This window comes from Balaenoptera musculus, chromosome 3, assembly GCF_009873245.2.
Source record: "Balaenoptera musculus isolate JJ_BM4_2016_0621 chromosome 3, mBalMus1.pri.v3, whole genome shotgun sequence".
NCBI classification, from domain to species: domain Eukaryota; kingdom Metazoa; phylum Chordata; class Mammalia; order Artiodactyla; family Balaenopteridae; genus Balaenoptera; species Balaenoptera musculus.
In genome coordinates, this window is record NC_045787.1 from 123,142,698 (window position 1) to 123,166,324 (window position 23,627).

The 23,627-nt window shown below is 36.7% G+C and overlaps 1 protein-coding gene across 5 annotated transcripts in view; it reads right to left on the bottom strand.

The window, feature by feature from the left end:
• JAKMIP2 (janus kinase and microtubule interacting protein 2) overlaps window positions 1-23,627 on the bottom strand; it is a 184,545-nt gene that overhangs the window by 159,853 nt on the left and 1,065 nt on the right. The gene's annotated exons all lie outside the window — the stretch shown is intronic.

The following is a 23,627-nucleotide window of genomic DNA, read 5'->3' on the forward strand; positions in this document are numbered from 1 at the left end:
TGAAAACAATCTATTACATATATTTTTAGATATCTATATCTGAATCAGTTTGCTATACACCTGAAACTAACACAATATTGTAAATCAACCATACTTCAATTGAAAAAAGAGAAAGGTCTTGAATAAATAACCTGAGCTTTCATATTAGGAAACTAGGGAAAAAAAGAGCAAAATAAAACCAAAGAACACAAAACAAAAACAAAAAAGTTCTTTTTGGTTTGCTTCTTGTCTTATTAACCAAGTAATATATGTTCATTGGAAAAAAACTAGGAAATCTTATCAACAAAAATTTTTAAATGAAAAATAAAATTCACCTATATTTCTACCACCTAAACACTTTTTGCATTAAAACAATTTTTTTTTAAATTTTTTACTAATTATTATTTATTTATTTATTTCCCACACTGCACAGCTTGTGGGATCCTAGTTCCCAGACCAGGGATGAAACCCGAGCTTCTGCCCCCTATTCCCCACTGGCAATGGAAGCTCGGAGCCTTAACTACTGGACCACCAAGGAATTCCCCATATTTTACATTTTTATATTTCCTTCATGTCTTTTTTCCCTATGCATATGTGAACATATTTTCAATAGAAATAGAGTTTTAAAATCTAAGCTTTTCACTAAATATATTCTGTCTTTCCATATCATTAAATTTTTTGTACCTGTAATATTGTTTAAAATGTTTATAGCACATGCCTTCTGCAATGTTCTTTCACCGTATCTTCACTATATTCCAACCAGTCAAGGCAAATTTATGCAGTTTTACTTTTTACAGTTATATATTATAAATTTAAAGGTTAAATTTATGTGCATTTTTGAGCCATCTGCAATTCCATCACCCTTTCTTAAATTCTAGTCTATTCCTTAGATTGTGTTTCTCCTTCCTTTTCTCCCTCTCTCTCCCTACTGCACTTCCCTTGTGGAGACTGTAGGGTAATGGGAGAAATAAGCAAGGTCCATAAATAACTGTAATCAGTACCACAGGCAAATAAAAGGACTTTGGATTTCAAAAGAGAATTCCTTCATCAGTTTGCAAATATGCCTACACATCTGAAGGCAAAGGAATGAAAAGACCCTTCTGAACACTTTGTTTTTTTTCTTTCAAGAGGAGCAAAGAGAAAAAAAAAGAGGCATATCTTTTTCTCTCTTTTTATAGTTGAAAAAAACAAAAATCAAGAATGGACAGGAGAGGACCTTCAAGGTGGAGGAGAAGTAAGAAGTGGAGATCAGCTTCCTCCCCACAAATACATCAAAAATACATCTACAAGTGGAACAATTCCTACAGAACACCTACTGAACACTGGCAGAAGACCTCAGCTTCCTAAAAGGCAAGAAACTCACCACATACCTTGGTAGGGCAAAAGAAAAAAGAAAAAACAGAGACAAAAGAATAGGGATGGGACCCACACCAGTGGGAGGGAGCTGTGAAGGAGGAAAGGTTTCCACACACTAGGAAGCCCCTTCATGGGCGGAGATGGGGGGTGGTGGGGGGGAAGCTTCAGAGCCACGGAGAAGGGCGCAGCAACAGGGGTGCAGAGGGCAAAGCACAGAGATTCCTGCACAGAGGATCGGTGCCGGCCAGCACTCACCAGCCCGAGAGGCTTGTCTGCTCACCCGCTTGGGCGGGTGAGGGCTGGGAGCTGAGGCTCCGGCTTCGGAGGTCAGACCCAAGGAGAGGACTGGGGTTGGTTGTGTGAACACAGCCTGAAGGGGGCTAGTGCACCACAGCTAGCCAGGAGAGAGTCTGGGAAAACGTCTGGACTTGCCAAAGAAGCAAGAGACCATTGTTTTGGGGTGCGTGAGGAGGCGGGATTCCCACTCCATGTGCCCACAGAAGGCAGAGCACCGCCTAAGTGAGCTCCAGAGACGGGCACGAGCCATGGCTATCAGCCTGGACCCCAGAGACGGGCATGAACTGCTAACGACGCCACCGTTACCACGAAGAATCCTGTGTGCAAGCACAGGTCACTACCCACACTGCCCTGGGAGCCTGTGCAGCACGCCACTGCCAGAGTCCCATGATCCAGGGACAAATTCCCTCAGGAAAACACACGGTGTGCCTCAGGCTGCTGCACTGTCACTCTGGTCTCTGCCACCGCAGGCTCGCCCCACATTCCAATTATGACTACCATACTCCTCCCTCTCCCCAACCTGAGTAAGAGAGCCCTAATCAGCTGCTGCTTTAACCCCCTCCTGTCTGGGAGGGGAACAGATGCCTGAGGGTGGCCTACACGCAGAGGCGGGGCCAAAACCAAAGCTGAACCCCAGGAGCTGTGTGAACAAAGAAGAGAAAGGGAAATTTCTCCATGCAGCCTCAGGAGCAGCAGATTAAATCCCCACAATCAACTTGAAAAACTCTGCATTTGAAGAATACCTGATTAGACAACAAATGTTACCAAAATTGAGGCGGTGGACTTTGGGAGCAAATGTAGACAGGGGGTTGCTTTCTGAATCTGATTGGATTGTGGTTTTACGTTCATCTTAGTTTAGATTTAGTGCTTGTTATCATTGGTGGATTTGTTTATTGGTTTGGTTGTTCTCTTCCTTTTTTTAAAATTATTTTTTATTTTTAAAAATTTTATTATTTTTACTTTTTATTTTGTTTTTTAAATTTTATTATTATTATTATTTTTTAAATGTTTCTTTTCCTTTTTTCTCTTTTTGTGAGTGTATCTGTATATTTCTTTGTGTGATCTTGTCTGTTTATGTTTGCTTTTACCATTTGTCCTAGGGTTCTCTGTTCGTTTTTTTTTTTTTAGCTGTTTCTTTTTTTTTTTTTTTTATAAGTGTGTGTGTGTGTATGTTTCTTTGCGTGATGTTTCTTTGTCTGTTTAGTATTGCTATTACCATTTGGTATGTTTCTTTGTGTGATGTTTCTTTGTCTGTTTAGTATTGCTATTACCATTTGGTTTGGGGTTGTATCTGTTCATTTTTATTTTTTCCTTCATTTTATTCTAAGCTGTGTGGCTGGCAGGGTCTGGCTGCTCTGGCCGGGTGTCAGACCTGAGCCTCTGAGATGGGAGAGCTGAGTCCAGGACACTGGACCACCAGAAACCTCCCGGCCCCATGTAATATAAAGCAGCGACAGCTCCCCCAGAGATCTCCATCTCAACACTAAGACCCAGCCCCACCCAATGGCGAGCAAGCTACAGAGCTGGATGCCCCATGCCAAACAACTAGCAAGACAGGAATACAACCCCACCCATTAGCAGAGAGGCTGCCTAAAGTTATACTAAGTTCACAGACATGCCAAAGCACACCACCAGACGTGGCCCTGCCCACCAGAAGGACAAGATCCAGCCGCATCCACCAGAACACAGGCACCAGTCCCCTATATGAGCCACTGAACCAACCTCACCCACTGGGGGCAGACACCAAAAATAATGGGAACTACGAACCTGCAGCCTGTGAAAAGGAGACCCCAAACACAGTAAGTTAAACAAAATGAAAAAACACAGAAATATGCAGCAGATGAAGGAGCAAGGTAAAAAACCACTACATCAAACAAATGAAGAGGAAATAGGCAGTCTACCTGAAAAAGAATTCAGAGTAATGATAGTAAAGATGATCCAAAAATCTCAGAAATAGAATGGAGAAACTACAAGAAATGTTTAACAAGGACCTAGAAGAATTGGAGAGCAAACAAACAATGATGAATAACACAATAAATGAAATTAAAAATACTCTAGAAGGAATCAATAGTAGAATAACTGAGGCAGAAGAACAGATAAGTGACCTGGAAGATAAAATAGAGGAAATAACTGCTATAGAGCAGAATAAAGAAAAAAGAATGAAAAAAATTGAGGACAGTCTCAGAGACCTCGGGGACAACATCAAATGCACCAACATTCGAATTATAGGGGTCCCAGAAGAAGAAGAGAAAAATAAAGGGTCTGAGAAAATATTTGAAGAAATTATAGTCGAAAACTTCCCTAACATGGGAAAGCAAATAGTCAATCAAGTCCAGGAAGCACAGAGTCCCATACAGGATAAATCCAAGGAGAAACACGCCAAGACACATATTAATCAAGCTATCAAAAATTAAATACAAAAAAAAAATTAAAAACAGCAAGGGAAAAACAACAAATAACATACAGGAAATCCCCAAAGGTTAGCAGCTGAACTTTCAGCAGAAACTCTGCAAGCCAGAAGGGAGTGGCAGGACATATTTAAAGTGATGAAAGAGAAGAACCTACAAACAAGATTACTCTACCCAGCAAGGATCTCATTCAGATTCGACGGAGAAATTAAAACCTTTACAGACAAGCAAAAGCTAAGAGAATTCAGCACCACCAAACCAGCTTTACAACAAATGCTAAAGGAACTTCTCTAGGCAGGAAACTCAAGAGAAGGAAAAGACCTAAAATAACAAATCCAAAACAATTAAGAAAATGGTAATGGGAACATACATATCAATAATTACCTTAAATGTAAATGGATTAAATGTTCCAACCAAAAGACACAGGCTCACTGAATGGATACAAAAACAAGACATGTATATATGCTGTCCACAAGAGACCCACTTCACATGTAGGGACACATACAGACTGAAAGTGAGGGGATGGAAAAAGATATTCCATGCAAATGGAAATCAAAAGAAAGCTGGAGTAGCAATACACATATCAGACGAAATAAACTTTAAAATAAAGACTATTACAAGAGACAAAGAAGGTCACTACATAATGATCAAGAGATCAATCCAAGAAGAAGATATAACAATTGTAAATATTTATGTACCCAACACAGGAGCACCTCGATACATAAGGCAAATGCTAACAGCCATAAAAGGGGAAATCGACAGTAACACAATCATAGTAGGGGACGTTAACACCCCACTTTCACCAATGGACAGATCATCCAAAAGAAAATTAATAAGGAAACACAAGCTTTAAATGACACATTAGACCAGGTGGACTTAATTGATATTTATGGGACATTCCATCCAAAAACAACAGAATACACTTTCTTCTCAAGTGATCATGGAACATTCTCCAGGATAGATCATATCTTGGGTCACAAATCAAGCCTCAGTAAATTTAAGAAAACTGAAATCATATCAAGTGTCTTTTCTGACCACAACACTATTGAGATTTGATATCAATTACAGGAAAAAAACTGTAAAAAATACGAACACATGGAGGCTAAACAATACACTACTGAATAACCAAGAGGTCACTGAAGAAATCAAAGAGGAATCAAAAAATACCTAGAAACAAATGGCAATGAAAACACGATGACCCAAAACCTATGGGATGCAGCAAAAGCAGTTCTAAGAGGGAAGTTTATAGCAATACAATCCTGCCTCAAGAAACAAGAAACATCTCAGATAAACAACCTAACCTTACACCTAAAGCAATTAGAGAAAGAAGAACAAAAAAACCCCAAAGTTAGCAAAAGGAAAGAAATAATAAAGATCAGACCAGAAATAAATGAAAAAGAAATGAAGGAAACAATAGCAAAGATCAACAAAACTAAAAGCTGGTTCTTTGAGAAGATAAACAAAATTGATAAACCATTAGCCAGACTCATCAAGAAAAAGAGGGAGAGGACTCAAATCAACAAAATTAGAAACGAAAAAGGAGAAGTAAAAACTGACACTGCAGAAGTACAAAGGATCATGAGAGACTACTATAAACAACTATATGCTAATAAAATGGACAACCTGGAAGAAATGAACAAATTCTTAGAAAAGTACAACCTTCCAAGACTGAACCAGGAAGAAACAGAAAATATGAACAGACAAATCACAAGTACTGAAATTGAAACTGCAATTAAAAATCTTCCAACAAACAAAAAGTCCAGGAACAGATGGCTTCACAGGCAAATTCTATCAAACATTTAGAGAAGAGCTAACACTTATCCTTCTCAAACTCTTCCAAAATATAGCAGAAGGAGGAACACTCCCAAACTCATTCTACAAGGCCACCATCACCCTGATACCAAAACCAGACAAAGATGTCACAAAGAAAGAAAACTACAGGCCAATATCACTGATTAATATAGATGCAAAAATTCTCAACAAAATACTAGCAAACAGAATCCAACAGCACATTAAAAGGATCATACATCATGATCAAGTGGGGTTTACCCCAGGAGTGCAAGGATTCTTCAATATACACAAAGCAATCAATGTGATACATCATATTAACAAACTGAAGGATAAAAACCATATGATAAACTCAATAGATGCAGAAAAAATTTTCAACAAAATTCAACACCGATTTGTGATAAAAACCCTCCAGAAAGTAGGCATAGAGGGAACTTACCTCAACATAGTAATAGCCATATATGACAAACCCACAGCCAACATTGCTCTCAGTGGTAAAAAACTACAACCATTTCCTCTAAGATCAGGAGCAAGACAAGGTTGTCCACTCTCACCACTATTATTCAACATAGTTTTGGAAGTTTTAGCCACAGCAATCAGAGAAGAAAAAGAAGTAAAGGAATCCAAATCGGAAAAGAAGAAGTAAAGCTGTCACTGTTTGCAGATGACATGATACTATACATAGAGAATCCTAAAGATGCCACCAGAAAACTACTAGAGCTAATCAATGAATTTGGTAAAGTAGCAGGATACAAAACTAATGCACAGAAATCTCTTGCATTCCTATACACTAACAACGAAAGATCAGAAAGAGAAATTAAGGAAACACTCCCATTCACCATTGCAACAAAAAGAATAAAATACCTAGCACTAAACCTACCTAAAGAGGCAAAACACCGGTATGCAGAAAATTATAAGATACTGATGAAAGAAATCGAAGACGATACAAACAGATGGAGAGATATACCATGTTCTTGGATTGGAAGAATCAACATTGTGAAAATGACTATACTACCCAAAGCAATCTACAGATTCAATGCAATCCCTATCAAACTACCAATGGCATTTTTCACAGAACTAGAACAAAAAATTTTACAAGTTGTATGGAAACACAAAAGATCCCCCAAAAAACCAAAGCGATTTTGAGAAAGAAAAATGGAGCTGGAGGAATCAGGCTCCCTGACTTCAGACTATACTACAGAGCTACAGTAATCAAGACAGGATGGTACTGGCACAAAAACAGAAATACAGAGCAATGGAACAGGATAGAAAGCCCAGAGATAAACCCACTCACCTATGGTCACCTTATCTTTGATAAAGGAGGCAAGAATATACAATGGAGAAAAGACAGCATCTTCAGTAAGTGGTGCTGGGAAAACTGGACAGCTACATGTAAAAGAATGAAATTAGAACACTCCCTAACACCATACACAAAAATAAACGCAAAATGGATTAAAGACCTCAATGTAAGGCCAGACACTATAAAACTCTTAGAGGGAAACAGAGGCAGAATATTCTATGACATAAATCACAGCAAGATCCTTTTTGACCCACCTCCTAGAGAAATGGAAATAAAAACAAAAATAAACAAATGGGACCTAATTAAACTTAAAAGCTTTTGCACAGCAAAGGAAACCATAAACAAGACCAAAAGACAACCCTCAGAATGGGAGAAAATAGTTGCAAATGAAACAATGGAGAAAGGGTTAATCTCCAAAACATACAAGCAGCTCGTGCAACTCAATATGACAAAAACAAACAACCCAATCCAAAAATGGGCAGAAGACCTAAATAGACATTTCTCCAAAGAAGATATACAGATTGCCAACAAACACATGAAAGTATGCTCAACATCACTAATCATTAGAGAAATGCAAATCAAAACCACAATGAAGTATCACTTCACATTGGTTAGAATGGCCATCATCAAGAAATCTACAAACAATAAATGCTGGAGAGGGTGTGGAGAAAAGGGAATCCTCTTGCACTGTTGGTGGGAATGTAAATTGATATAGCCACTATGGAGAACGGTATGGAGGTTTCTTAAAAAACTAAAAATAGAACTACCATATGACTCAGCAATCCCACTATTGGGCATATACCCTGAGTAAACCATAGTTCAAAAAGAGTCATGCACCACAATGTTCATTGCAGCACTATTTACAATAGCCAGGACATGGGAGAAACCTAAGTGTCCATTGACAGATGAATGGATAAAGAAGATGTGGCACACATATACAATGGAATATTACTCAGCCATAAAAAGAAACGAAATTGAGTTATTTGTAGTGAGGTGGATGGACTTAGAGTCTGTCATACAGAGGGAAGTAAGTCAGAAAGAGAAAAAGAAATACCATATGCCAACACATATATATGGAATCTAAAAAAAGAAATGGTTCTGAAGAACCTAGGGGCAAGACAGGAATAAAGACGCAGACGTAGAGAATGGACTTGAGGACACAACGATGGGGAAGGGTAAGCTGGGACAAAGTGAGAGAGTGGCATGGACATATATACACTACCAAATGTAAAACTGATAGCTAGTGGGAAGCAGCCACATAGCACAGGGAGATCAGCTCAGTGCTTTGTGATCACCTAGAGGGGTGGGATAGGGAGGGTGGGAAGGAGACGCAAGAGGGAGGGGATATGGGGATATATGTATACGTATAGCTGATTCACTTTGTTATACAGCAGACACTAACACAACGTTGTAAAGCAATTATACTCCAATAAAGATGTTAAAAAAAAAAAAAAGAATGGATAGGACACCTGCTCATGTCATACAGCTTGTTGGTGGCTGAACAAAGATTAAACCCAGGACTTCTGTATCCCAGTTTTGTGCTTTCACACTGTGTCACACAGGCTCACCCTAAAAAAAAATTACAGCCAGGATAAGTGAACTTGGGATCAAGACAAAAACTGTGGGAAAAATACTTGTCTAGTGAAGGGATGCTCTGATTTTACAAGAAACTCTACTGACCTGATATACAACAGTAAAACGTTTCCTGAGAAATGGGAGAGAATGAGAAGGACAATCCTGTATCCTTTCCTTGGATATTTTTCTATCAAGCAGAGCTATATTCATACTTGGATTAAAATATCACACATATGGCAAGCTGGCTTCCCCAATGGGAAATCTAGAAAGTGACTTCCTGAATGCACAAGAGCAAATATTTTGTAGAACAGAGAATGCTCCTGCTTGGGGGTCTGCTTCCATGTGTTCATAATGTTGAGTGGAAACAGTCTTTGAATATAATCTAATACAGCCCCTTAAATAAACTAGGAAACCTCTTAATAATACCTCTGTCAATCAATCATTCACCTTGTGCTTGAATGTAAGCACTTATGGAGGACGCAGGATCTGGGCTGAAGCCAAGAAAAAGTAAAGTCAATACTTTCATTCATTGGACTGACTAATTAGCCCTGCAGTATACCATGTTCTATGCCTTTTTAGATGTATGGCTTGGATTTAATTACCTTTTTGCCAAACTGAACGACAACATCGCACACAGACATACACACACACACACTTATACACAGTGAAAGAGAAAAATGACAAAAAGCCAACATTGCTTTGTTATCTTGGGAAGCATTTATTATGACACAGGACTGATGGAACATGTGATGGACAGTCACAGAGTCAAAAACATATTTACAGCTGGAAGGGTCCTTCTTGTAGAAAACTAGCCCAAGACTTTCCTTTTACTTAAAAGGAAATAAAGAGTTTAAAAGATTTGCTAGGCTTTTACAGGTTTCTGCCTCAGTGGAATTTGACTACACAGAGAGAGAGGGTTTATAGATTATTTAATATAGAGGGTGGAATACTGATAATCACAGCTCAAAAAGGAAAAACACCAAAATGAAGGCAGGTGGATCAGAATCAATACTCTCATTAAATACTCAGTTACCTTTCCCCCTCTGGACTTAACGTTTTCCCTCACTTGCTGGGTTACCTTTTTATGTACTAAATACAGAAAAAATAATCATGAAAGAGTCCCTTGACTGTAACTGGAATCAATGTATCTAACACGTTTTCCAATACTTACTGTGCATGTGGCCTCATTACATTCACATGCCAAGAAAGGTTCAAAGGGAAACAAAAAACTGTAGGAAGCCATTCATAATTTCCTCTTCAGGATTTAACAGCCATTCCTTACTCCTGTCTTACACTCTGTTTTCTAATACATCCCAAATGATAAAACTTCAAGTGTATTAAAATTCAGAGCACAGCAAACTATTCATGCTGCAAAGTGATTAATGTTTATGTTCTTCTGTTTGGCTTTATTTTAAAAATTCACAGTCTGCATTATTCTCGGAAAAAGGGTTTGATTCCATGTCACTATAACATTCCTTTTTAACTCTAAGGCCAGGCAGGTTACAATACCCCTCCCCCACTTTCAGGTGAGCAAACTCAGTCTTTAATCATCATGAATTTACTCTATTTCTTCATTTATGTGCCTTGACGGATGTTTCTCAGTTTTCTTGTATAGATTTTCACATGTGTGATACCCAATTTGCAAATGTTCTTATGTTCTGGTAAAGGCCTCTGTGTCTCTTGGCATAATTTTAGTGCCTAAATGCTTACTGCTTACTGTACCTTTGGGACTGAGTCTTACTCATCTTTGTATGCTCCCCACTGTCTACTCCTCCATACATACACCTTAGAAGAACACATCGTAGGTGTTAGAATTATTTTTAAACATCATTTTCCTTTGCATTAAAATCAGGGCCACAAATTCAAAGAATATTCATTTGCATTTGGTTTGAAGACTATATTAAAGATCTAATTCAAAATGTTTAAATATATCCCTAGTTTCTAATTGAACAGGTTCACCAGGTGATGTTATGAAGAGAAAAATCTAACTTTGGTTAGTAATTCGCCTAAGAAATAAGATATCTGAATTATCTTACAACTCATCAATTAGATGGGTTTGGTCAGATAGTGTTAAAATATACGACCTAATGTACAGTATTAAAATGTGTAACATAAATCAACAGGAAATAGTCACTAAAAAGTTGTTCACATCCTGTTTTTATTTCTTCAGTAAAGATCAAATACAATTCAGCTAAAATAAGACTCTATATCTTGATGGCAAATGTTAAGGTATTCTTTGTTTTTTTGGTTTTTTTTTTTTGAGGCTACGACCTTTGGTAGCTGAATGGGAAAGCCATACCATTACAATGTTTGCCAGGTGTTACTGTTAACTCTTGTTTATAGACCTGTTTCCTTTACTACTTATAAGCCTTTTGAGAATAAGGCCCTGATCTTTATCCCATATACCTAGTAATATAAAGACAAGTACTTAGGAAACATTCAGTAAATCATTTGTTAGCTGGTTGAACATTTCTGTCTTAGTTTCCTCAACTAAAGTTGTAAGAAGGGGGTACAACAGTACCTACGACCAAGGTGTTATGCTTATAAAGTGTTCAGAACTTCACAGGGCACGCAGCAGGTACTTATTCAGTACTGCTCCCCTGCACAACTCTGGGAAGTGTCATTCACAGTGCTCCCTGGGGCTGTGCAACTCCGGACCCCACCCTCAAAGCATGAACTGCCATTAGCATCAACATCTTTACAACATCATCATTATTATTAGGCTCAAGAATAGAAAGATTTCACTTCATCTGAACTAGAGAGGGCAGCAAAAGTGTAAGCAGGTCCTTCATGATGGAGATAACTGCGCCTACTTCTTAAAGGGAAAAAGGTCAGAATTTTGAAGAATTTGTGTCCATTTTTCTCTCTCATCATTTAATCCTTGTTTGAGGTCTTCCATGAAAATGAATTATGACTGAATCACATGATGTTAAGCTTGGAGTTTTGTCCGATTCTAACAAACACTGTGAACTAAAACCACTAGCGGCTGATGAAAGTAAGATGATGAGTATCCAAGTGAAAATAAAAAATTTTAGTTTTTAGGGCTTCCCTCGTGGCGCAATGGTTGAGAATCTGCCTGCTAATGCAGGGGACACGGGTTCGAGCCCTGGTCTGGGAAGAGCCCATATGCCGTAGAACGGCTAGGCCCGTGAGCCACAATTGCTGAGCCTGCGCGACTGGAGCCTGTGCTCCGCAACAAGAGAGGCCGCGATGGTGACAGGCCCACGCACCACGATGAAAAGTGGCCCCCACTTGCCGCAACTGGAGAAAGCCCTCGCACAGAAACGAAGACCCAACACAGTCATAAATAAATAAATAAATAAAATTTTAAAAAAAAATTTTAGTTTTTAAAGAAATTAATATTTTGGCACACAGAATGTCAATTACATCAAATACATCATTGGGTTTTCAAATCATTTTGTGAAAGGATCTTTTTCTCAAAACTTTAGGAGGACATCCAGTAGGTATCTGTGTGTGTGTGTGCTTAGAGAGCCTGGACCCTATCCTCCCAGCCTTTCTCTTCTCTCTATGGCTTACCAGGGACACTGTGGTTGTCTATGGAAACCAATTTGGAACCTATGATCCAGAGAGAGCAAAACTTCCATCTTCCAGAAGCCCTACAGAGTCAACGCAGAGAGTTAAACTATTTGGATTTGTGGATGACTTAGAAATTTTGATGACCAAATCGTTCTTTCAAAAATATTCACATTTGTTAAATAAATAAGTAAATTTTATTTTAGTATATTTGGAAATCATAAAAAAAATCAATGAAGAAATTCCTCATTAAGTTACCACCCAGAATTAATTCCTGGTAACATTTTGATTTATACTTAAAAAACAAAACAAACAAACAAAAAAATATATATATATATTCATGTAACTTTTTCCCTTTTCACAAAATTGGGACTAAATTCCACCTTTTGATTTTTGACCTCTTTTTTTCTAACTTAAAAGACATATCTTACATATTTTCCTAAGTCACTGAACCTTTTTCTACAAAATACTGCTTAGAAAGCTTCATTACATTCTACGGTTGGCATAGGTCACAATTAATTTATCATATATACAGGGACAGGCAAATCAAGGTTTCAACCTTTTCTCACCCAAACCTACTCCTGTCAAAACTCCTGCTATTCATTATAAGCAAAAAATTGAAACAAAAAAATCTTAAAGTTGCATGAATTTAGAACCATGGAAACTATAAGAGCACAGAAACTATGCTCTTCATAGCATCAAGTTTGGGATTTGTGCTGCTCAGTCTATTTTGTAATTGAGGATTTTTTTCCAGAAATGAAATTCCTGCAAAACTGCTCTCTGAATCTCTTTAGAAAAAAAAAAATATTCATAGCTTACAGAATTGTGGAAAACACAGCATAAAATGTTTTCTGGGGGTTTTATTGCTTTAAAAAAGTAGGAAGGAAAACTAGGTAATTTTCTTTTATTAAAATAACTTTAATACCTATTTAAATGTTTATTTTAAAAACAGAATCCCAGATTACATTGTACAAATATACATAACTCACAAATGATCTCCTAAGAGTTATTAAAACACAAAATCTCCAAATGGCTTATTTTAGGACTGGGATTCATTCAGCCCCTTATTTTCTTTCTTCACTGAGGAAACTATGGTTATGTGGACTTTGTTCTTGAATGTCAATTTTAACAGTGTTTCTATCCTTCGCTTAGCAAGAATTGGGTCTTCACTAATATTTAATAATAATAATAACATTAAAAATATACTTGCCTTTCTCTTTATTTACTTTAATTTTGGGGAGCACAATCAAGTTTTCACTACAAGAGGGAAGTGGTTTAGCTCATTACCTAAGATGACTTTGGAGTCAGGCAGACATGAGTTCAGAATCTAGTTCCATCTGTTATCAGTTAGATAATCTTCAGTAAGTATTAAATTGTTGTATGGTAATAAACCTTAGTTGAGCTATGCATAAAACAGGGATACTACTACCTTCTTCAAAGCGTGTTGGTGCATGTATGCAAAAACTTTAGGGCACTGCTTGGCATCTAGGAAGGGTACTGAAACAAACATAAACCAACAATGCAACAACAACTAACATTAATGTCAAATGTGTTTTGAAAGAAATTTCAAAGAGGTTTTTTAACCTGAATTTGGTCCAAAAAGTAGATTAATGTGCCTCATAATCTCTATTTATTAACATAAAGATTATTATATTTGGCTCATCAAATGAAACATCTATCTTTAGAGAAGAAAGATAGGATTGAATACTGATTCAAAACCATCCATGTCAACACACATGTTAACAGTTTAGGCCAATTAGCTAGAAGCCATCGTGGTCACATCACAAAAACAAAGACTTCTGCTGAAAACAGTGGTGCTATTTATGTATTCCATCTAAGTGTTACATGTGTTAATATTCTATTTAAATTTGGCCCTTTCTCCTTGTAAAAACAGAAGTTCCTTTTGGACAGGGACCAGGGATAACAATTGGAAGTCTATGAATGCTTTCTATTTTGAGGAACTTCAATTAGGCTTTTGTGGTATTAGTGATGATGGTAATGATACACATGTAGGAGCTATTTATTCATCCCCCCACCCTCCACAACCCCCATCAAAAGTTCCTGGTTTATTTAGTTGTGTCCATATACAGATACACATCCTCCGATTGTATGTGAAAGGAAGAACTTGGTGAGGATAACCAAATGACCTAAATTCCCTTAGCACCTGAGTTAGGATTTAGAGTGAAGGTCAGATCATGTCATAATTCTCTGGCTCTGATTCATGTTACTGATGGATCATTTGGTTGTGTGGGGCCACATCTCATAGAACAAATAAATTCTGAAGTAAAGAAACCTCGATTTGAGTTGTATACTTTTCACTTAGTGGTTAGGTGATGCTGGATACAGGTAGACAATTTGAACTTTATCCTGAGGGTGATTATAAATGATATAACATAAATTAACATAATGTAATATAATACAACATAATATATAATATCTTCTCTACCTATATGCTTGTGAAATTTAAAGTATCAAAAGTCCTTTGTAACTTGTAAAATAAAGTATTGAACACATTAATTCTTGTGAAAAATGCCTTTGCTTACTAATTATGAAAGAAATAAAACAAATAATTGATGGTGCATAGAGGAAACACCTGAAGCTACAAATTGTCTGGTTGAAATGTAATTGTGATTGCCCCCAAAGCAGATCAACAGCATTAAATTTCATACAGATAGTTCATTTTTATCAAATGCTCATCCGCTGGGTTAAATTCATTTCAGCTTCCATATTAACGAAACCTGAGTGTTTCTCTAAAGAACAAAAACCATGCTTAACTGGGAAATAACATGGTATAGTGGTATGAAAATGGGCTAAACGGTGGTCAGAATTCCAACTGTCTCAAGGGCCAAAGAGTTAATGTGAATCCACTGGTGGGGAAGGGGCTTGGGGTGTTGATGTGGCACATGCTGAAAAGCATAATATCCACCCAGAGGAATATCTATCACTCAACTCCAGATGTGTCTACCATGAAGAGATGCGGGCCTAGTGGTGCCAGATTTTCTTATTTCCTAAGAGGAGGGAGATACTCAGATATTTTTTGAAATGTCAAAATTATAAAATTTTGGACCAAACTGTGTTTTTAAAAATATTGTGCTGGAAACATATAGTTTTGCTTACAAACACTTGACATATGTTTACAAACACTCCCCTGAGCTGGGTCCAGTCTACAAAGCTTCAGGTTTTAACCACTGTGCTATAAAATCAGATAGCTCTTACTTCAATCTTAGCTCGAAACTCACTAACTGAATGGCTTTGGCTAAGAATTTAACCTACCCAAGCTTCATTTTCCTCTTGCAAAGTGGGAAGAACAATACCTCTGTGAGGACTGAAAAAATGGACATGGATGAAAACAGTATAATAAATACATAATAGGTACTCAAATAGTTTAGCTCTTTTTCTGGAAAACTTTGAAAAGTGAGTTGTAAAAGTAAGTTTTCTTTTTATTCTTTTTATATTCAGACCATGTCACATATTCTTGTTATTAAGAGGGTCAAGACTCTCATTTGTTCCTGGAATAAATTGGTTTACTTGAACTATAAAGGAAACTCGATACTATGGATGTCCTCAATTCTTCTAAAGAATAGAGTCAGCATCAAGTCTGAAAAAAATTTTCAGATTGACCCAAGAGAGAGTGCTTCTTTGCAAAATGACTGTCTCCTGAACAAAATGCTTTTCTACTATTTCATCAGCTACTCTCTGTCATAAAGATCCTTTCATTAGAAAAACAACATTTGAGGACGTCAAGAACGTGGTTAGCAGTGGCACCACGTGAACTGAGAACAGATCAATTCTGCTTAGATTACAGTTAACTATACAGCCATCAAAGCAAGATGTTTCAAAGCAAGAAGATTATATAAAATAAATTTAGACAGTTAATGTTTTCAAGCCCTACAAATGTTAGTGAAAGTGCAGAAAGCAAATAGCCAGGGACTGGCTAGAAATATTAATCTTGTCTCTTCACTACCTTCCAGGGGTCTTGGCTAAGCCATTTAGGTTTGATTTCAAAAACTGTAAATAGAGTGAAAAGAGAAAAATATAAAATAATACATCACACTTAAAAGAGATTGGACAATGTGTGTAGCTAAACCTGTCCAGATGAGAGCATTCATGTGAATTGGTCATGTTTAAGCACGCATTTAGAGATTGGGCTCTTTTCAATCTATAGAGGAAAAAAACCTGAAGGTCTACAGTGGTAGAAGAATCAATTTCCCTTGTTGCAGGCTGATATTTTCCTCTCTCTTGTTTCAGAGGGTGACACTGAACCCTGTGGAGCCTCGAATGTGGACAACCTAGCTAAGAAGAGAGCGAGATGGCTAAAATGCTCCTTCTATGTAAAATTAACTAGGGGTAAGGGGGGTCCTTGTTAATTCATTTTTTAAAAGCTAGGGTTTATTTTTAATGATTGCTAATGTTTCAGGCATCTAGCTCAAAATACTATAAATTCTAAACTTTGTAGGTACTTTTATTCAATGAAGTGCTTTTAAAATAAAACTAAGTCATAATTCTAATGTTCTCCTTACTACAACAAAGAATCATATATTCTCTGAAATACAAATTCCCCTCTATGGTTAATTAGCAACCACTTAAATTCCTACTTAAGAGATGCAGGAGACAAAGACTAAGCCTGTGGAGTAGGAGGAATTCCTTCCTCGGGGTCTAGGTAACCCTAGCAGAGCAGACAACAGAGAAACTCCAGTAATTCCAGAGTTCCCATTTTCACAATTTGAGTTATCTAAGAAATTCATAAGAAAGCAAGTTTGGGATCTATAATATCTTTCAAAACACCTAAGTCCCTTTCTCTGTCTCCTCAGTGCCAATTAGCAGAATTACCATCTTGAGGATTCTGTGAATTCAGTGTGTTTATTTTTAATATAAACTCTCCATATTGGTTATTGTTATATATAAAATTATGGTCTTGCTAGTCTTTAAATGGCTTGTTGGTAGAATGACACAATATCCTAGACTTTAAAGACCAGGACTCATTTAAAATATGCTGTCTAGCTGTTTTCATCAGTATAATTGCATCTAAAAAAACTAGTTTTGTTTTGGAAACTATGTTCAAATTAGGTATATCTGACCTATGAAGAGTTTACAGTCCTTAAATATGGGTCAGTAAGGACTAGAGAAGCCATTCATTTTTGGAAGGTACCTCTCCATGAAATGCTTATTTTTGGAAGGTACCTCTCTCCAAGAAATGCTGCACAAGAAAGAGCCAGATAAGGCATGTGGGTGAGAAACACTTGCTTGGTTTACATTTTCATTGTGGTTATACTGGGTAGCATTTTCCAAGGAAACATTTCCAGTTTGGATCAGAAGGCAGCTTGACAATATCACCCTCTTTTCTGAAGCACATGCTCACAAGCCTTTTTTAGAGTCATACAGACCTCAGCAAAATTTCCTTCTTGAAAATAATACCAATGAATTGTTTTCTGACCAGATAGTGTCAGCTAAACTTAGTCAGATTTCGTTTTCCATCTATATTTTAACTGCAGTTGACTCTAGAATTTCAAGCAGTGCAGTGAGCTATCTTGATTTAGATGCCAAACAAAGAAAGGGAACAAAGACTTTTTCCTCATACTTAAATTTCAATGTATCAGCAGGTCAGGCACCTATAGAGATGGCTGTTCCCAATGATTTGAAGATATTTCTTTGTATTTGCCAAGCATACCCCTTCTCCTCCAGGTCACTAGTTTTATATTTGATTTCAAAACGTTCATGAAAGCAAGATTTTTCCTCAATTCATCTTCTGAGTAAGGTTATTGTCTCCATTACTGTTTCAGCCTCATTTTTGGATATAGATATGAAGGAATGATTTGTTTATGATTAGAGAATTTAGTAAAGTGGATTTCTAGAATAGAAAAATAGCTTTGAGTGTGTATCATATAATTTGATGCTAATAATAATTAAATTACTAATTTATTTTAATAAGTTATAGTGAATCCAAAGGTATTCCCTTAATGGTCTCATTATTTCTGACTTGCAATTCAGTTTTGAAAGGGAATAAATGGAGCCACAGAAATATTCACAGCCTTTCTTATTTATGTCATAGTATGTAGTGAACAATTTTTAACGATGGATTTTTTAAATATTGTGATTTGTCATTTAAGAATTTGGCTTTCCTTTATCAACATCCTAAAATCCTGAGAATATCACATATATGAATACAATCCATTTTGTTTTCACAGCCAAAGTACAAGAATGAGAGTCACAGTCTGAAGACCTGCTAGGAAAGCTTGTCTACAATCTTAGGCCAGAGGTCCTTCAGGGGAGCACCCATTTATTCGTTCAGTCAACCACTGTTTATTGAGCACATATGTTGTGCCAAGGCTTTCGTTATTAATTGACAGTTTCATTTTCTGCCCTCACAGAGTTTACAATCTAGTGAAGGGCAGGGAAAATCAAGTGAGCAAATAAATAGCTCTATAATTACAACTTTGATAAATGCTACAAAGGAAACAGAGGGTACGGAGAGTAATAGTGGAGATATACTTAAGGAAACCTCTCCAAGGAGTTATATTTAAAGCTCAAACTTAAAGTATAAGAAGAATCCAACCATTCATATTTTAAAAAGGGAAGAGTCAGATGACTGGGCTTTCATTTAAAAACTATATACCAGTTTAAGAAACATACAGATGCCAAAAATATATCTTAGTTTAGTCTGAGAAGTCATGTGACAGCTAAGGTATGTTGTTTAAATGTTTTTATGAAGAATTTAAGTTGGTCACAGAGGTTAAGACTACAGGATGCCATTACTATACTGAGGAAAAATAACATGAATCTGGAAGAGATTTGTTTTTGTCTTTTTAATTGCCGCTTATGCATGCGCCTGGTGAAATTCCTAGCAATTCAAACAGGGATTTCACTGACTTGAGCTTAAAACTCATTCATTATCAGCAGACAAGAGATGACCCAGGTTAATTTAATACCCACTGTGAGATGCAGTGGCAGGTCAGAACAACAGATCTCATATTTCCTGAAAAATCATGCTTGACTCACAGCTGCTGTAAATCAAGCAGGAGCTACCTGTATTTAAAAGCAAAGTGTGAAGACCCCAAAGTGGGGAAAGTATCTTGAGTCATCAAGAAAAATGCACACAGAGATTAAAAATTTACTACAGACATATTTCACTAACATGGAAAGATGGCCACCTTATATAAAATAAAAAAACTATAAAACAATGCTTAGAGTATGGTCCCATTTATGAAATAGTATATCTGAGTGTGTTTATACTGGCAGATAGAAAAAAATCTAGAAGGAAATATTTCAAAGTACTAACAGTAATTATTTCTTGATGGTAGGTTTATGGGTGATTTTCTTATACATTTCTGCTTTATTCTTTTTTTTCCAACAATTTGGATATATGTTTTAAATGTAAAATAAGAAAGCCTTTAAAAGAAAATTTAATTGTATTGGTGAATATTGATTTAAAGCAGAATGCCTTTAATATGACAGATGTCACTTGTACTGCAAGCTAATTAATTATAAAGGACACTTCACAAATGTGAAATGATAGTTCAGATGGCATGATTTACTCTTTGGCCAGCGCTGAATTACCAAACAGTCGGAAAAGTACGTGCCTACAGTGTTAGCAAAGAAAGGGAGACATCAAAAAACTACAATATTTTGGAAAAAAGTATTTGATTTTTGATACTTCAGAAAAGTATAAAAGTACTTGTCCAGGAAATATCAGAAAGTTGTTAAACTGATGTACACTTATTTATGAGATAATATCATTTTAATTTTTAAGAACATGTAGGTAGAGAGATGCTTAGGACATACAGGTAGGAGGTATGGACTAAATTTCTTCAAGGTCCAGGACCTATAGAAATTAATTTGGTCCTAAGCACAGGAAAAAAACTGTGCTACCCCCCAGCTTTATGTCATTAAAAATAAAAATAGGGCTTCCCTGGTGGTGCAGTGGTTGAGAATCTGCCTGCCAACGCAGGGGACAGGGGTTCGAGCCCTGGTCTGGGAAGATCCCACATGCCGCGGAGCAACTAGACCCGTGAGCCACAATTACTGAGCCTGCGCGTCTGGAGCCTGTGCTCCGCAACAAGAGAGGCCGCGATAGTGAGAGGCCCGTGCACCGCAATGAAGAGTAGCCCCCGCTTGCCACAACTAGAAAAAGCCCTCGCACAGAAACGAAGACCCAACACAGCCAAAAATAAATAAATAAATAAATTTATTAAAAAAAAAAAAAAAATGAACTACATTTAATGCAGAGTTTACTATATTTGATATTTTAAAATTCAAATCGGTAAGATAATTTGCTAAATTTTCTAATATGGCAGATTTGAGCTCATGAGAGTTGGAATTAGGGCCCAACTAGGCTATTTACCGAACCCAAAACTTGAACAAGTCTAATCTCCCGAGCCTCTTTCCACTAATTTAAAGTAATTACGATGACACTAGCTTTACTGGCATGACAGAATTTCGGGGAATATAAGATGACAAATAAAGAATGTAAAACGACTTTAAGAACTACAAAAGATTATATTAAGATAAGATGTAATGATGGTGCTAATTACAAGTATATTGTTTTCGTCATTAACTATTTCACGTGTGTGTAGCTTATATACCGCCCACAAGGAAATTGTACTTTCCTAGAAAATGCAGATTGTGCTAGTCATATAAGAGCTCTACAAATAGTTGTTTTTCAATTGATTAATTCATCATGTCTGAAAACACATTTTCACTTGGTAAAATAACATTTGGGATGTGCAAACAGAGGGAACTGTAACTGACCTCTCAGGGTAACACCCAAGTATACACCTAGTTTATTTATTTCAGTAAAAAACAATTGAGTAAGTTATGTTAAAACTTCCAAGATAAATTTTGTTTTCTTTTTGGTTCCAACTATGGAAAACAAAGCATTAATCTTTTTATGAACCTATGAAAAATGTAGAAAACAGTTTTGACTCTCCAGCTATTTTCTAAGTTCCCCTGATGGAGACTTGAAGCATGTACATAAGACTGAAATATGTTCTGAAGTCACGTGAAGAAATAAGGAACATCCTATCACAAAGTGAGAAGTTAGATAATATGTGTTTTATCCCAATTAAAACAAGTTTTACAAAAGTTTAAATACCAATCAAAATGTTTAATATTGCAACAAGAATGGCATTTTCAAGATAGTATTTGAGAAAAAGGTAATTAATTTGCTTGTTGTTAAACAGCACATTTAAATAACCAAATGTATGTATCTTCCATATATTTTGTTTTTTCTGACATCAGATTGATGGCTCTTGAACTATTGATATTTTGTATCTGGACCACACTAAACGCCGTCTCATTTTTTAAAATTAGCCATACCAAAGGGAATAATGTTAATATGGCTGTTAGGCATCACATTCCATAAAGTTGCTGAGAAAGGAGTCTTATGAAGAGGACAACGTTCAGTTCCCTGCATCCTGACAAGATAACATACACGTTTCTCCAAGCATACGGTCAATTGATTTCTTTAACAATATTCAGATTCTGTAATTTAGAAGCCCATTACAACATGGAGTCTTACTGTTGCAGGTCTAGCAGTACCTGATGTTAAACAACTAAAGCACACTCTTATACGGACAATTTACTCTAGAAAAAGCCAGTGAAGTTCTTGAGAAAGAATTTAGCCTGTTCCAAATAAATGCATGTTTATGGCATACTTTTGGAGGTTTTGAAGAAGGATGCACTGCCTTATCTGGTTATCCAGTTGACAGTTCAAATTTGCTATCAGGAAGTTCTACATTTTGTATTTCTAATCTTCATCCTTTCTAATGAAGTTGAAGCCCACTGACCACACTTTAGGCTCCAAAAAATGTCAGTAAGCAATGTCCAGCTCTTTGAAGTAAATGATCATCATCTCTTAGTTTTCACTTCTCCCAATAAAATAATCCTAATTTCCTTATCCTTTCTTAGAGAGTTCAACTTGTAGTCCTTTAAAAACAGTTCACTTTTCTGCGGCCCCTCAGCAAAGGTCATATAATCGTCTCAAGTTGTAGGATCAAAAACTAGTCCATCAGGGTCTGACCACACAGCTGAAACTCACTGCTGAGAGTCAGTTCTATATCCACGACTTAGAGTGATTTGCCTCTGCTCAAACTGTACCAACTTCACCTATAAAACCACATCCCAATGAAAACTCGAAACAAAGGAAATAAAACAAAGCCCAAGGTAACTGTTTCCAATGCATGAAATACAATGCAACTGCAACTACAACATGTCTTAATGTTTTAAAGCTTACTGAAATTTTAATTTTTGCCAGTCAAAAGTTACCATTAACGATTAAGGATGCAGAGTGTTATAAAATTTTTGTTATGGCATACAAGCCCAGTACCCCTTTCCCTGCTCTACTTTATGTAGTTGTGATAATAAGGCCTACGGTAGCATGACTTGATGGAGCTGTGAATCTATATAATATATGACATGCCATGAGCACATTAAATCCATTCTTCCTATTAAGTTGCTGAAGAGCCTTCCCATATATAAACCAAACCGGACATTTATTCTCAGAGAAATTAAACTATAAACCTGATTCAAATACATGTAAAGATTGTAAATGAAGGGGAGCAGTGTGTAAAATAAAATGCAGGATTAGAACAAACGTTTTTTAACATTGTAAAAAATGTTTGCACTGACAATGATATTGTTAGAGAAGAGAGAGATGGATAAAAAATAGTCCATATGATAAATGTAATATTACTAAAACAGTTTTACCTGCAAGGATTTTTCTGGCTTTAATTCAATGAAATTTCCATTATCCTGGGTGGTAATGGAGCCCTGTACCCTACTCATCTCAGGCGTCTTTAGTATCCTGAGTTGCCTTAAAGCTGTGACATAATAAAAGGTCAAGCGGATCCCACTAAGCATTTGTTAACTACAATAGCCCCCCATTTTGCCTGCAAGCCACACATTCTCACCCTAAGCTTTGCTCACTCTCTTGTTTCATTTCATTGTATAAGCAGGCTAATTTGGAGATGGCTAAGGTACTTGGGAATACCTAGATTTTCAAAACAGTCCCACTTTCCTACTTAACCACCTAAAGAAGTAGACCCATAATACAACATTTGAGGGAACTGTAAAATGGTGCCTGGATACTGAAGGAATAAACAGCAAATAGCAGCACTATTAAAAAAAATGAATGCATTTCACCTTCCAACTCATCTGTGCTTCCTGGGACACAAGTACAAACATGAAAGGCTCGGGGTAGAATTTCAAGAAAACTGATTTGTTTCAACATTCATTTGGCAAGATGCTAGACACAAAATAATACCACAAGCCACCTCCCTTTCCTATCATTGTAAATTCAGGGCTCTCAAATCAGTCCCCACAAACCCAATTAAAAATAAAGAAAAGAGGCAGGCTATGAATTCACATCCAGTGCTATGATACAGATTGTCCTAATG